Source organism: Coturnix japonica, chromosome 2 (genome assembly GCF_001577835.2).
Source record: "Coturnix japonica isolate 7356 chromosome 2, Coturnix japonica 2.1, whole genome shotgun sequence".
Classification (NCBI taxonomy): Eukaryota; Metazoa; Chordata; class Aves; order Galliformes; family Phasianidae; genus Coturnix; species Coturnix japonica.
In genome coordinates, this window is record NC_029517.1 from 36,405,229 (window position 1) to 36,421,678 (window position 16,450).

Sequence of the window (16,450 nt, forward strand, 5' to 3'; positions counted from 1 at the left end):
TACAATTACCCTACATACCTTGTTAGTAGTGCAGGATTCTCATCCCACTTTCAATTTCCTTTCCATATCTGTATCTTCTTTGGAGACAAGTTTCTTGGTTTTGTGTAAACAGGCATTGATGTATAGTGTAACAGACTGTCTCCAGGAAGACCAATTCCCACCTTTGTGGTGCTGCACCACTCCAGGTCCTGGCAGAGGTTTCCATCTCAGTGGAATAAAGCTTGTTTAGCTGTTTGTTGTAAGAAGCCAAACTTTACTGAACAATCAATTCTGTATTCTGGTATTTGGGTTTACTTGCATACGAGAAGAAATGTGACAAATGTGGATATGAGGGACTATCAGACTTGTGGAAACCAAAGGATCTCTGATCTTTGTGGAAATATTCCATTTTGAAAGGAATGAACATAAGCACTTTACCAATTCCGGTCTTTGTTTGAATTTGAGTTTGAGTGTGTTTGAGTTGTATTTGACCATGTTCAGCAAAGCATTTTTCTGCACTACCAGAAGCAGTGAGTATTTTGGCATACTGATTGGATGTGTTAACCCCTTGGTAAAGGGCTTGGAAAAGAAAAATAGTTTTTATAGTGAGTAGCATCCTAAATATACCAAGTTATATTTGTGTTCATTGCTAACCAGAGAGTTGTGTCAATGAAAGAATGTGTACTTTTATGTGGAAAAGCAGAGGGAGAGTGGATAAGAGGTTTAACATTTCAGTTTCAGTGTCACTGCCATTGTGGATTGTCTCTATGTGTTGTCTGTAGCAATTCAGGTCTTTTCACTGAAAGATTTTTGCTATTCGTTTCCCAAGATTCTTAAATAAACGTACAGGAGGCCTTTAGTACTGAAGGCAAGAAGGCAGAATTACCATTCCCCAGATTTCATTCAGAGATGAATTCTTTATTAGAAATGTCTGAAAAACTACCAGAGAATTACTACAGAGCAAAGTAAGAGAACTGATGGCCTATTTTGAAAGAAAATAAAGAATTTGTGTCCATAGTAAGTTTGCTTTAGTTTCATGTCTAAGTATAGAGTCTATTCTAGGCAACTCTGTAGCTTAAAAAAGTATGAAGAAAAGATTATGACAAGGCTTGCAGAATGTGAGACCCAATGAGCTGATGAAACTGGGAACTTTCTAATTCACTTAGCTTTTTGTTTCTTCTGTAACTTAGTTTGCCATGTTATTATCTAAATTGCTACCACTTTACTTCACAGTATTTTATGAGATGATTGATTGCAGTGCATGATATCCCATTGGAAACCAGTGCGAATAAATATTACATTCCCCTTGCCCCAGGAAGGAGAACATTTTGTTAAGCCTGTATTATTCTTTCTGAATAAAGATGAACACTTACAGAAAGCACAGTTTGAATTGCTCAAATGCCAACGGTTAGTTCTTTGTTTTTATTATAAATATCCACTAAATTATGTTACTGGATGATTAGTTTTTCATTTCAGAAGGAAGCTCCTACTTTATACTTATGTATAATTTAATACCACCTAGTGTCCCTCGTGACAGAAAAAGAATCAGGCCCATACTGTAGAGGAGACAAAGGGGGTTTTCATTCAGCATGCCGTGCACAGACAGGACAGCTTGCTCCCAGACTGGCAAGCTTGCTGACAGGAGGAAAGAGCTGCGCTGTGCAGCATCACCACCCTGCCTCTGCTGGCCTAGTCTTTGCATGCCCGTCTCTGCTTCTGTGTCGCCTCTCTGTCCACTGTCATTTAAACACCATGCACAGTTTTCACTGATATCCCTCTTCTGTAGGTTGGCCTGGTGGAGGTTTTGCTAACTTATTTCCCTTTGTATATCAAGTTCAGCCACATCTTCCTGATGTACGCCTTCTGTTTTTGTTTACATGATGAATACAGTGGTAAATATAAAGCACTGTATCTCTGTTGCTTTCTATAACTTTTTAACTACGAATCTAATAGATAGCTGCAACGCATTTATATTACCTGGAAAATCCATGCAGATATTGCTTTCCCTTCCCCAGCCTTGTTTGTCTTACTTTTGAGATCTCATTACAATCAATAACTGAAACGACTTTCTGTGAGAAGAAAAGAGTCAGAAATACTGGGATTTTTTTTTCTTGAGTCAAATGGGGCAGCCAAGGGCTCCTCACTTATAGCATAATTTACTCTTGATTTTCCCCGTAACTTTTAACCTTAATATAGAGGGTTGATGGCAAAGAGCGATAGCATTTTTAAATAGTGGGGCTTTATTTAGCTTTGAATTTTACTAGCTTTATGCAGAGTCATGGAAAAGTAATATCAGATGTGTTGAGGAAGTACTGATGTTTCAGAATAACCAGTAACATGCTGAAATATAAGGACCATAACTCCCAAATCTTTGTGCATTCACAACCTTCAGAGTTTTGGGAAATAGGATCCCAGATTCACATGAACATGCCTTTATGCTCATGTGTGAATCAAACAGTTGAAAATGTGATGTCAATAGAGCCTTCACCATTTTATGTCCATATCAATTACACTGTGTGCAAGTAAGAATGCCTCACTTTGACCAATTCTGTTGTTATTCCATGTGCCATGGTCCCTCATACCAGCTCTAATGGAAGACAAGCTCCCAAAGAGTTATGGCCATGTGGAGTTGGACTCGTATTTGCGCAGTATGTAATCCACTAATCTCAGTCTAGGCTCCATTTAGTACTTCCAAAGTACAGTTCAAACTCATCCCTTCTTGAAAGGATTCTTGTGTTTCTTTACTGCTTTAGGATAAGGGTAGATCGATAACAATGAGAGAATCAAAATGTTTAAGGGGTAAGGGTTATTCTAGAGATTTATAATATTTGCTGTATTAATGTGTTTTTCCTGCAGTCCCTAAAGGCCACGTGATGGTTTGGGGAAAACACTGAAAAACATGATCTAAGCTCAGTTCACATATAGATAATCTTTTTTTATTAACGATGACATTTGTGTAAAGCTTTTTTTAAATTCAGATCTTCATTACACATCATGTGTATACTCTTGCCTCTAAGGGCAATTTTTTTTTTTAGTGAACTAACAGAAATTCCTTACATTAGTACTGTGTGTACACACTGGCTTTTATTTCCTAATGAAACTGTGCCCCCACAGCAATTAACTTACGTACACAAACAGGTGTTCATCTCAATCTTGAGCATTTTCTTCAGAAGGAATATGCCAGTGTCAGCACAAAGGGGGCAAGCAGATCAGCATATGGAAAAAATCTGCTATTGATAAAATGCATTGGGGAGAAATGCTCTTTTGCACATTTCTCAAGCCCATAGAGCCCTTTTATAAAGGTTGATGTCTTAACAAGTGTCCTTATTATTGTCTTTAACATTGACAACAAAAACATTTATTATTTCATAAGCAGCATGAAACTCCTTGGTTTTGGTGTGACGCGAGGCTGTGTAACGACTCTAGAATCTCGCCTTTTGGTTGTTGTGCATGAATACAGCATAAAAAGTACAAACTGTCCAACTGAAATATATCAGTTTTCATTTTCTCACTAGCAACTCTGTTGCTTTGGACATTTCCCAAAATACCACAGCAGTTTCAGTGTTTTGATTCCTACGCTCTTAAACAAAGAAGTTCCTTGTGCTCCCTTCTGTGTCCCTCTCCCAAGGCTGCTTTCTTTACCTCACCTTTGTTGCTCTACCTTTTTAGCAAACAGAGCCAGAAATCGATCTTACATTTGGATGTATAAGTGTAAGGGAACAAAGTATGTCCTTTACAGACAGCTGAGTCCTGCATCCAAGATGAAATGTGAGAGTTCAGCTAGATGGTATGAAAAGTAAACAGGAAATAATCCTTGGAAATTGGAATCTCCAGCTATTCTTTTAACTTTTAGATGTGTGTTTTTAAGAGATCCTTTGAACGTGAACTTACTTGAACTTTTAAAGCTAAAGAGTTTAGAGGTTGAAATAACTAACCGAATACCAGTGCCAAAGTTTTGCTGAACAATTTTAATTTCAGTGTTTCCCGAGGCAGAAAATCAAGGACTGCCAATTCTATAACTCTGATAATCAAGACGGTAATTGGCAGCGCTCCTTTGGGACAAGCAGGCATGCATGAGGTCACTCCTGACTGCCTCTTGCCCAGCACTGGCCTTTTTTAGAAGTTGCCTCTTTAACTAATTGGGTAATTTCAACCTCAGCTGGGCATGCTCTGACTGACCCTCTCTAGTGCCAGCTACAGTGGTGTAAGGAGAGTACTGGGCTGTCTGCCTGAGGAGGCTGGAAAAGCAGTGCCCGTCACTCAGGCTCACACCTCTGTAAAAGGAAATAGATGTAAACAGTTTACCCAAGTCACACATCATGCTCAAGCATAGAATAGAGGTTTGTATTTCTGATTATTCAGTTCTTCCGGAATCGTATCAAAGTACTGATGCAGACAACTGTTCTGCTGTTGTAGAAATTAGTATGAATTAATCTGAATGGCAGAAAAAGCCTTATTCAAGTTGGATTTCCAACCCCTTTTTGACACTCTGCTAGAGCCCCCTAGTGAAATATGGGTGTTTTTGTGATGGCAGAAAAACACACCACATATGGATTCAGTTAGAAAATATGGACAGGAGAACCACAAGCCTTTCCAGCAGACAATCCATTGCATTTGAGGAACTTGTGTGTTGCTCTTTAATCTTAAAAAGACGTAACAGTTCTAGTAAATTTTATTTTTATGTATTCTACAGATAATATGAATACTAAATGGATAAACCAACAGACTAAAAATTTAAAATTACTGGAAAAGATATACATATATATTTAGTGTGAATCTATAAATGGAAAAGGAAAAGATATTTGGAAAAAAAGCCTGGCACTAAATCTTAGAGATACTCCAGAGACTCTGAAGACAGGAATTTCTGGTTGAGAGATATAGTGGTTATGGAATATTGATTTCCCTTTAACAGAAAAGATGTAACCTTAACTGTCAGCTTTCATTGTCAAGAAAAATCTTGACATGACAACTGTTTAAAAGCAGTAAGGTTTATCAAAGGGGGCTATTTTTTAAAATATAGTTATTAATCAATAGACATTAGAGTACTTTCTGTGGAAGAATGTAGTGTATTAAAAAAAAAAAAATAAAAAAAATCAATGTCTAATTTTGTACAAAGCCTGCAGTCTGTTTTAAGTTTTCCAGTTTCATGTACATTCACTAAGAGTGAAAATCACTAATACTGTATTTCATATAACATATGTGCCATGTATGTTTTGGGTTGCATGTAGATTTGCATATACGCAAGGTTTTTATATTTTCAGAGTCAAAATCTTGAGCACAGACTGTAAGGTTCACACAGAATCACAGAATAACACAGAATCACAGAATTGTAGGGGTTGGAAGGGACCTCTAGAGATCATCGAGTCCAACCCCCCTGCCAAAGCAGGCTCCCTACACCATGTCACACAGGAAGGCGTCCAGGCGGGTCTTAAATATCTCCAGAGAAGGAGACTCCACCACCTCCCTGGGCAGCCTGTTCCAGTGCTCCGTCACCCTCACTGTAAAGAAGTTCTTCCGCACATTTGTTTCATGTGTAGTGTTTGCCATTTTGAGCAAAAAATTCCTCATTTGGTGAGTATTCATCATTTTAGTTATTGTCCAGATTTTAGATAAATAAGTAGAGAGAAAGTAATAGGATAAGTAAGAGGTAATGGACTGCATAAGCACGTGGTATTAACTGTAGTCCAAGAGTTAGATTGATGATTGTGCATAAAGTAACAAGCTTGGCAGAAGGGTGAATTAGGTAAGCATCTGATATAATTCTGACAAATGATTTTTCAGTTTAATTCACCATCAAATATTTTTCCGTGTGTATTGCGCTGTGGTTTTCCATGCTGTGTACTGTGAACAAGCAAGGCCTGTGGTACAGCTATATTACAGTCTTGTCAGAATTATCCTCTATCATGAGCCATCTCTTGGTTGTTGGGTTTCTTTTGTTTTGGTTTGGTTTTTTTTCAGTCCATTGTTTTGCAGAGGATGCTAATACTTCAACCTCTGCAGTGAGAGCTTTGCTATACTGGCTTAAGTGAATGTAGGTTTCTGTCTGATATTCTTGTAGTAAGCAGGACACGGTCCCCCTTGAAACACAGATGGTTGTATACTGCAATTGCCAAATGTGCATATTCTGTGAGGTTGGAAAGGCAGCAATTTTCATCCGCCACCAGCAGCGAAAAGCTTTGAAAAAGCTCTGTGCTCCGGCAGCACTGAGGATTCGCACTATTAGTGACAAGGCTGGGAGTTATCTACTGCTGTTGCCTGCTGCACACGGTGGTGGGTCTCTTTCCCATGATGAAGACATGGTTCTCATTTCCATAATGCAGATAAGGATGGAGGTTGTTGCTGCAGAACAGTTCTCCAGCAGAAAGGGAGCTGTATTTTCTTTGGGCTTTACAACCCCCATCTGTGTGTTGCAGAAAAATGACATTTCCATTAGAGATGAGGCACTGGGCAGCCTTGGGGAACAGGGCAGCCCTGTGAACCCAAAAAAGTAGTATTAAGGAACAGTATTATTATACAACCAGAGAAATGCTGGGGCAGCACTTTAACTGTGATGATTCCAGCATGAGAGATATGAAGACTGACACAACCTCTCAAAGTCGTAAATGTGAGTTCCTGCTAGTGAAGGGACAAGTTAAGTTGGAGTCTTTTGGCAAAATGTCGTTATATACATGTATATGTCTAATGTATGGCAATATTCATTCTTGCTGGTGCTCCTTTCTGACCCAAACCCTCTTTTCCTCACACTGGTTTCAGAGGACGCACACACTTAGAGCAGTTAATGATAAATGCTTTTCTTCTGCCACTGATCTTGTGCATGACCTTAGGGAAAACGTCTTTCTTCTCAGCCTCAGTTTGTCATTTGTCTTTTGTTTTCTTACCACCATCTATTTAGGCTACAGAACTGTCACACCACTGAGTCACTTTTACTGGCTGCTTGTGAAATGTCTGGTGCAACAAGGACCTTTAAGCACAACTTCACGATTATATTATTAACATTTAGAGCTGTCTTGTTAAATATTAAAATAAACCTGTCTTGGCTACAAGGCGAAATGTTGGGTCCAATTTTGCTTGTATAAATCAGGAGTTAACCTGACTTTAGAAAATTGAGTTACAAAGATGTGAAGTGGTAAGAATGAGAAGAGAATCGTGCCTGCAGCAAAAAGCTGATGAAGGAGACTCTGGCACCCACATAATTCTTAGAACAAAAGCACTATCATAAATTACCATTAGGTTATGCAAGTGCATTTAAGGACCAATTTATCTAAGTAGGAGAAATTAGCTAATGTATATATTACTAGTGATTACATCATGATTATCCGGCAGAAGAATTGCGAAAAAAAATTTTTAAAATAGTCCTTTAGGGAGCTCGTGGCTGGTTTACAAGACTCAGGATTCCAGCTATACCTAAGAACCATGCTATATAATCCCTTCCAAAACCTGATTAAATAGTTAGATTTTTTTGCTTCTTACTAATCCTGTCTGAAGTCTTATTTCAGAACACCTTTGCTCTGAGGCTTAGAACTGCATTTTTAATTTCCAACATAAAGGTGCTCCTGCTTATTTTACATCTGTCTGCTCCTGGAAAAACATTCCCCTCTCTCTTCAGAAAAGCTCTTTTCTAGGTGTTTTCTGCATTAATCTATAGGCAGAAATTTTACCTGCATTTTTGTTTGCTGCGCTCATTATACCAACATCACAATACATTTGCAGTCACTTCGCAGTTTTGTACCTCTGGCTGTTGCATTGGCCGTTCCTTGGATCTGTTTCACTTTGAATTCATTTTTCTAGGACAGCCAATGCACACAGTATTCTAAACTTTTTTAGAACAACATTAATACTCATGTGTCTTTTCTTGGGGAGTACTCTGCTGCATGTGACCCTGCTAATGTAGTCATCCAGCAATTTGCTGTTATACCTAGATTTTCCTCTTGCTCTTTTCCATCAATTGCTTCTGTGTTATGAAGGAAACCTTTTAGTAGTGTAATTATCTTCATGAATCTTGCATCTGCTTAATCCAGTATTTCCTGTACGGTAGTTTGATCTACCAGTTTACTGTCAGTGCCTCTTAACCTCATCATTTCCTCAAATCTTGTTGTTGTTGTTCAAGGACATTATTAAAAATATTGTCGGAGAACAATCTTTATGGAGATTTTAGTGACCCTTCCACCAAACCTCTGTAGCCTCTCATTCAGTGCAACCTGTTGTAATTTCTTCACTTAATTCCTTATCTTCCCCAGATTTTAGTAATTGCTGGCATAGCACTACCTGAAATACTTTATTGACCTTCAGAGAGCTCAGATCTGCTGCGTCTTTGTCTAGAAAGTAGGTCATGTTATTAAATAATAATTAGGTTATCTAGCTCTATCTTTGGTTTATCTGTGTTCTGTCTTAATTAATATCCTCTAGTTCTGGCCTCTGGAATGATTACATACGCTAGTTCTTCCATTATTTTAACGTAGAGAAAATCCAGTGCTGGTTCCTTGTATCACTTGTACCCACACCTTGAGCTCACTCATTTCTTTGTCTCTTTCATCTTCTTTGACTGTATTCATCACTCTGCCCAAACTTTCACTCTCAGAAAGGTGTTTTTGCCTCTGCTGTGTGGTAATTCATACAGGAAATGGAGACAGTGTCCTTATCCTGTTTGGGTTTCTTCTGAATTACCTTTAATCTGCACTCTATCCTCAGCAAACGGGGAGCCTGCCTCTGGGTTTTTCACTTATCTGTTTGAAAAGTCTTTTGTTTGGTGTTTGAATGTCGTTTGCAAGCTCTCACACAGATTTACTTCTGGTTTGTAAGATGTAGCTTTTTTGTCTTTTTATTTTTCATTCTGTGTTCATTCCTGATATTCTTAACTGGGTGTCTGAGTAAGTGGTTGACTAATTAACGCCTCCTCCACTGTGGCTGGTGGAGCATCTTAATAGCATAATTATTTTTGCAGATGAAGTGCTAACTTTTTTTTTAATATCAAATGTATAAATGTACAGTGTGATTTGACCTATTGGAAGTTAGAAACTCCCAAGATATCAAAAGTAATAGCTCATTACTGAATATAGTCTAACAGTATTTGCCATTCATTTTTTATTCTATTAAATGAAATGCTTTCTTTTCAGATCAAATGTCTTTATAAAGAATGTAATATTGACCTAAGCTTTGCAGTGCAGAGACAGCTCAAGATAAAATCATGTGTATCTTTGCTAAACTGATTTCAGTCCTACTGAAGTTAAGCAGACTGATCACTTAATTACACTTCTTAGGCTGTAACCTCATGCCCTTGTTTTCTTCTCAAACTGTTGCAAATTAGGAATGTCCATGTTTTCTTCTCAAATTGGTGTGAATTAAGAATAAGTCTGTTCTAAGTCCATGCATTCAAGTGTATGTGTCAAAAAGCTTCTTGTTCAGAGTCAGTGGTATCTGCAGCATTGCTGAGAGTATGATTTCAACTTCTTTTTCTTACATGATTGCAAAAACAAATAGAGAAATATAATACTATAAACACTGAACATTCCTTGACTGTTTCATAGTAGATTGATGAAAATGAGTTGTGTAAAACAGTGATATATCAACAAAGACAGAGGAATTTTGAAAGAGTGCTGAGTTATTATTTAGTGAAACCACTGAAGGATTATTTTTTGGACTACCTGCCAAAGAGAGATGCAGTTCCAACAGAGTAGGCTTTCTTATCAAAAGGTCTATTGTTAAAACGAAAGGGAAAATCGGAGGTTGAAATTTCACTTCTTCTAACTGTGGTTTCAATGCAATTTGTTATTTTTTATTACTGACAACAGCCTTGAATATACCTAGTTAAAGGACGTCTGCAGAGTCTTCCCAGTCCCTGTCTTTTGAATAAGTTACCTGGGAGCCTTTGTTAAATCACTGCAGGCCTTGTTGCTCAGAAGAAGCCCTGTCTTTCACATCCTAAATCCCAGCTGTAGCACATTTATAGGAAGCAACTGAGTGGAAGATATCCCTTTCTTCTACACATAACACACACATCCCAAAGAAGGGGGAAAAAATTGATTTCTTAATTATCAGATGTCTACTTCTGCCTCTTGAAAAGCTATAACATTAAAAAAAAAAACAAAAAACAAAAAACAAAAAACAAAAAAACAAAAAAAAAACCAAACACATGTGCAGAGTTTTCACCCAGGACTTGGTCCAGAATAACTTGGAACATTTCTTCAGCTCAAAGCTGAGGATCACAGGGTTGACACCCCACTACTGATCTCTGTGGTGGGACAAGAGGGTTGCATATGATTCACACAGCAAATGTCTTGCTTTCAAACAGCCTTTGTACTTTTCCAGTATGACAATCTGTAAATCATTATGCACCCCTCTTTGCCCAATCCACACAGGATGTGAGGCTGTGTCAGCTCCCAGCTTGATAGCCTTCCTCTTTAGTGCGATCAATAAAAGCTCCTGCTTGCAGCTTTGGAAATTACTAGTCTATGGCCTGCTGCTCGCCAAGAGTGTGGGCGTCACTTTTGCAGATGTCCCGCATCTGACAGGATTGAGACTAGAAGCATATTTCCTGGTGGCAGGTAGTTGGAGAGTCATGCTGTGGTAAAGCTGGTCCATCTATGCTGGCTTGCCTGCCGCAGTGAGCTGAGATTGCTGACAATGTTTCAGGAAGAGCATGGTTATATGAGCTCCATCACTGGCATGCCTTCTTGCTGGAAGGCCATGTCACATCTGTGGAAAGGAGAGGCTTGTTCTTGGTGTACTTATTTTGAATGGGAATTAAGAGTTTGAGGCAATGAGGGTTTCCTGGTGCTTGTCACAGGTCTTAGTTCAGGAAGAAGAGAGGGTGGACATTTGCCAGGAGTTTATTCTGATGGAGAGTCATATCACAGAATCATTAAATTTGGAAAAAACCTCTAAGTTCATCTAGTCTAACCTTCAATGTACTACCAGTGTTGCCCACTAACCCATGTTCCTTATTACCACACGTACATGTTCTTAAACACCTCCAGGGCAGTCCATTCCAGTACCTAACCACTCTTCCAGAGAATACTTGTTTTTCTTACTATCCAACCTGAACCTCCCCTTGTGCAACATGAGGCAATTCCCTCTCATCCTATCAATGCAGCAGCCTTTTTCTCTGATTCATCTCTGCAAAAGTAGCAAAGCTGTAGTTCCCTCATTAACTCTCACTCTAAGTTCACTGCACACATCAGTATGGGTTAGATGCTGACCTGCTGGAAAGGAGCTTTTCAAACAAACACATGGATGTCTTAGTGGCCCACAGGTTGGCCATGTGTGCCCTTGAGGCCAAAAATACCAATAGTATCCCGGGGGGAGTTAAAAAGAGCATGGCAAGCAGTTTGACGGAGGTGATCCCCCCCTCTACTTTGGTCTGGTGAGGCCACATCTGGAGTACTGTGTACACTCATGGACTTGACAGTTCAAAAAAGACAGGGAATTTCTGGAGAGACTCCACAAAGATGATTCGATCCCTGGAGCATCTCCCTCATGAGGAAGGACTGAGAGGACTGTTCAGTCTAACAAAGACTGAGAAGGGTGAATTATCAATGCTTATAAATATCTAAAGGGCAGGAGTCAAATGGGTAGGGCCAGGCTCTTTTCAGTAGTGCCCAGCAACAGCACAATGGGGAATGCACACAGACCAGAATATATGACATTCCATATGATCATGAGGAAAATATTCATTATTTTGAGGATTGCAGAGGACTGGAACAGGCAGCCCAGAGAGATTGTGGAGTTTCTTACTCTGATGATATTCAAAGTGCATCTGGATGCTTTCCTATGTAATCTGCTCTAGGAAACTGTTACAGCAGAGGGGCTGGACTGGAAGATCTCCAAAGGTCCCTTCCAAGCCATATGATTCTGTGATTTTTTATGTGAGTCAGCAATGAAAGCCACCCATCACAATAGCCGAAGCTGCAGCAGGCCACTTCTTCCCCCAGAGACAGCGGAGAACTGACAAGACTTTGAAGAGAAAGAGTTGTGCAGTTACCCCTGCTCTCATGCTGCCTTCTGCAGCATGATCCTGAAAAGGTAGTCTGGTACTGTTGATGCTACGAAGATTAATTTTGGGCTTAGTGCCCAGTTTTGAAGCAACAGCAAACTTCCAATCTATACCAGTGTTCATTGTAGAGGCAGGTGCAACTCTCTTATTACAGTCTAAGTACAGTTTTAGTACAGTCCCTCTGTATTATTTTTACCCTCTTGTCTCCACTTTTCAAGGTTGTAAATCAAGACCTATTTATCCACTGGTGAGAATTCAGCTTTGACTCTAACATTGAGAAGCCTTTCGCAGGGACTTTGTAGGTGTTGTGCATAGCTTTGAGCTTCTGGGCTTTGTACTTCAGTGAATAGTAACCACAGATGTTTCCCCTACGATAATATAAATAAAATATTGTATATAACTGTTACCCATTCAGAATACTGGTGATTATTTTGCTGTAAGCCAAATGAACTTATTGTAAAGATTTAACAAGAGATCTTGGAGAATTTGGGCATAATATAACCAGAGCAAACTCAGTATTACAGGAACTAAGATGTTATCATTTGTCTGTCTTCCCAGCATTTTACATGCCATTCAAATCTCTTTTCTAGGTAGCTATTAGTGGTGTAAGTCATGGCTTTGAGAGTATGAGCTCCGATGCTTAGCCATGCTCCATAGGTAAAATGAACAAAACTGTCACCAGACTGAGAGAAACAAAAGAGAAAACACACCTCTGTAGCTCCTACCTCTTCGATGATTATACATGCTTGTCTACCCAATATACCAATGTACTCAAATCAGCTTTAAACCTACTTTCATCATTTTGCTCAACATAAAGGAGTAAGTAAGACTGTGTTGTGAGCATAGTTGTGTCAAGTAGTGTGTGACAGTGCCTTGCTCTTTCATCTTTTTGACCTAGCTGGGCAATGTGTAAGCCATTATTATGCCACAGTAATTCATTCTTTTTTTCACTTCAAGGAAAGGCTATGTTAACTCTTTTGTGATGGTGAAATTCTTGTGGGTACATAGAAGTCATTAAACTCTTTGAAGTTAACAATTCCACTATCTAGTATATGTCCTAGGCACATCATAAGCATTGCTTTTATATGTTCTAAAGGACAATAGTTTTGCTCAAATGTGGAAGTTTCCCTCTTAGAAGTGTCTTCTCTATTTCAAAGGTTGCTATCTGTCAATATGACATGTTCCAAAACGAGGACCCAAGCCAAGCAAGAGAAGAACAATCAGAAAGCTAGAATGTGTGGCAGAGGAAGATTAAGAAATCCCAAATGAGTTTTCTGGCTGGCACCCATTTTTACCCTAGTTCATTGGTTAGTTAGTACTGATAGGTCAGTGTGCTTTATTGTGAAACTGTTTGGCTTAACTGTGAGGGAATCCATTTTGCCAACCTCTGACTTAGTAACTATAGCAAATTCCATGTGTGTCAGTGAGCTTTTCAGGCAGTGAGCTTTTGCTGTGATCTGGTTAGACCTTCGAGCAGCTGACCCATGGTTATAATCTGCATGTCAAGTCTGAAGCTAGTATGCTTGATAAGAAGTGAAAAGATGAATCATCATCTTTAAAATATGGGACAGTTGCCAGCAAGTTCTATTCTACAGAGTTGGAATGCAACTTCCTAAAACTGATGAATCAGTTCTGAGGATTGGTGATGGGCTCTAATTTTCCTGAAGGTTTTCAAAGGTTTTTGAAATGACTCTGAAATAATCCAATAATTAGTGTTGTACAATATTAAAAATCCTGCCACGGTACTTAATTAAATGCAACCATAGTTGCTTCTCTGAACTGAAATTAACTCCTTGGTTTGACGTATTGCGAGCCCTCTTATACAGGTGGATAATTCAAGTTCCGCAATGAGTTTTGGTCACCTAGTTTCTCAGTTCAGTAGGTCTGCAATTGAATCATTTCCTCTTAATGGGTGACTTGACTAAGTGGTTTGAAAGTAATTAGCAAACCCAGTAGATCTGATCTTGAAGTGTACGATCAGCATCTTATCAGGAACTATTCTTTTCCTGTGGGAAGCTGTGGTCAACTTCTCTACAAATACAGAGCACAACTTGTTCCTTCTTCTAAGGAAGCTAATCAAGGAATAGTTGCACCATCCCAGACATGTTTTGACTTGTGGTAAAGTGATCCCAGCTGATTCTAAGGGCATTTTCAGAAAGTCTATTCTTTATTAGTACTGGATGTTTTATTTGGTCACTTTAAAGGAAACAGTAATTGACTTCTCACAGGCGCAGACTTTTTTTTTAATCCACTAATACATTTTAATCTTGGGGCACAGCTATAAATGGGATATGCTTCCGCTCCAGAGCAATTCAGATTGATTTTGTTTCTACTTCAGAAATGTATTATAGTAGACCCGCAGTATATAAAAGTGCTCAGTGTGTTGAGATGAACTGGCCCTGTGGTATATGCAGCTCTTAATGGGAGCTCAGTACATTTAGGGAAGTGGTGATTGATTGCCTGGTGCTTGGGCTAATTGATACGGCACTGAGTTAGAAGCTCTCAGCTCCATCAAAATCGCACATGACAGTGCTCCAGCGCTTCTTAATATTGACTGGGTAGTTCATACAACAAAAACAGCATGTTGTGGAGGAGATTTCCAGAGCTGAGTGAATCTTCCTTCAGCATCAGTTGCATTCTTTCCAGAAAGGCTTCCTGCCTGGAGTAGCATTACTCCTCCGCTGGAAATTTTTTAAAAGGATGTTCTCAGGTCTGTTTATTTTTTATGGGTTTGGATGCGGTCACTGAGATCCTGTGAGATCAGAAGTATGGAATGAAAGTGGCCACAGATGACACTTGAACTATTTCCACAGCTGGATGCACACCAGCCAGAGTAGGCGGTCTTCTGTAGATGAATTAGTTCGTTGAAGTACATGATACAAAACATCTGTTACAATGAGAACAAACAAAAACAATGTGCCTTTGAAGACAGCGATTTGTTGGGAACTGATTGCAAGGGTGCTGAATGAAGCAGTTGTCAGCAAGGAAACGTTTTCAGGCTTGCCCTTGCATGAACTACAGCAAAACTACACAGTAAAAATACCTATGTTCAATCAAGCAAAAGGTCTTCTTTTCCCAAATGCTGTTAGACCAATCCCTAATACAGCAATGGGTTGGGAGAGAGTCTTTCTGTACCAAATGTTTTTTATACCCTAAACCACTTTTAATACAATGGTACAATTCCAGCTGAGTGGCTATAAAAACTTAGAAGCTACATTGGTACAATAACTGTTATTCTGTCAGTCGTTCCCCACACTGGTTTATTACCAGCTGTCTTGAAGTGCAATAGACATTTTTCATTGTCACTGCCACCTGATGACAAATAAAACCTTCAAAATGTTTTTGCTCAGAGGAGTAGCTCACAGCTTCTAAACAGAAGCAAACCTTTCATGTCACCTTAATGAGCAAAACTGATCCAAACATTCCCACTCCATTTTACCCTTATGAGGCAGTTACTTTTGGCTGCCTTTTGTTTTTTTCTCATGTCTGATCTGATAAGAGAGTCGAAATTCTAGATATTTTTTGGACTAAACGTGCATGATAGATGCATAAATGTCAGACGGATCAATCGGGAAAGGTGTTTGTTGATACAGGTCAGTATTGCTCTTGTAGACAGTTCAGAGAAAATGTAGTGTTGCTAACATGGTATTTTAGCCATGAATTGGAGGCAAATATATACTAAAATACCATTTCCTTCTTTTTTTTTTTTTTTTTTTTTAATTTCTTTTTTTTTCCTGAAGCAAACATACAAACTAGGACACAGATTTGATAGATGGAGAACAAATCCTATATGCACAATAGGAGCACTACCAAAGTATGTTCCCAAAGAGGGTTTTTGCCACGTCTCTGTGCACATAAGGTGGGTTGTGGAAGTCGAATCAATAAATAGAAATAAATTTTTTATATCAAGTAGTAGAGATATGTGATTTTGGACCTGGAAGTCCTTTACTTCTCCCCCAGCTGCTGGCCTGCTGTGTCTGCAGAAGGCAGTACATTTTTGTGGAGGCTCAACAAATAGAACAGGTGCACCCAAGGGTCTTGGTGTCAGATGAGCCTGTTGGGAGAATGCATCTTTCTCTGGATGTACATCTGTGATCAAGTGGTAGGTGTCTGGAGAGGCCGGAAGTTGCTGAGGAAGCAAAGTGAAGATTTTTGTTCGGTTCAATTGATTGTAGTTTATGCTTTCCTCATGAGCAGAGTGTCATTGTAGACATCGTCATAGTTTATTATAGCTGTACAAGACAATTATGTTAATTTTACTTTTATTTCCTAATATTCTTTGATCTCATGCACATCAAAGATGTAAAATTTTAGTCTTGTTGGTAATTAGCTAGAAAGCAAATGTGTTGTCTGTCAGCACGGAGGATACAAGCACAAGAAACTGTCCTAGGGGAGTCTAGGTTCCAGTCTAAATTTTTTTTTTCTCCTCATCAGATTCTTATTTCTCTTTCATCCATTGCATTGACCATTACATAAATGTAC

The 16,450-nt window shown here is 39.0% G+C and overlaps 1 protein-coding gene across 9 annotated transcripts in view; it reads left to right on the forward strand.

The window, feature by feature from the left end:
- RBMS3 (RNA binding motif single stranded interacting protein 3) overlaps positions 1-16,450 on the forward strand; it is a 689,820-nt gene that overhangs the window by 621,183 nt on the left and 52,187 nt on the right. The window lies entirely within an intron of this gene.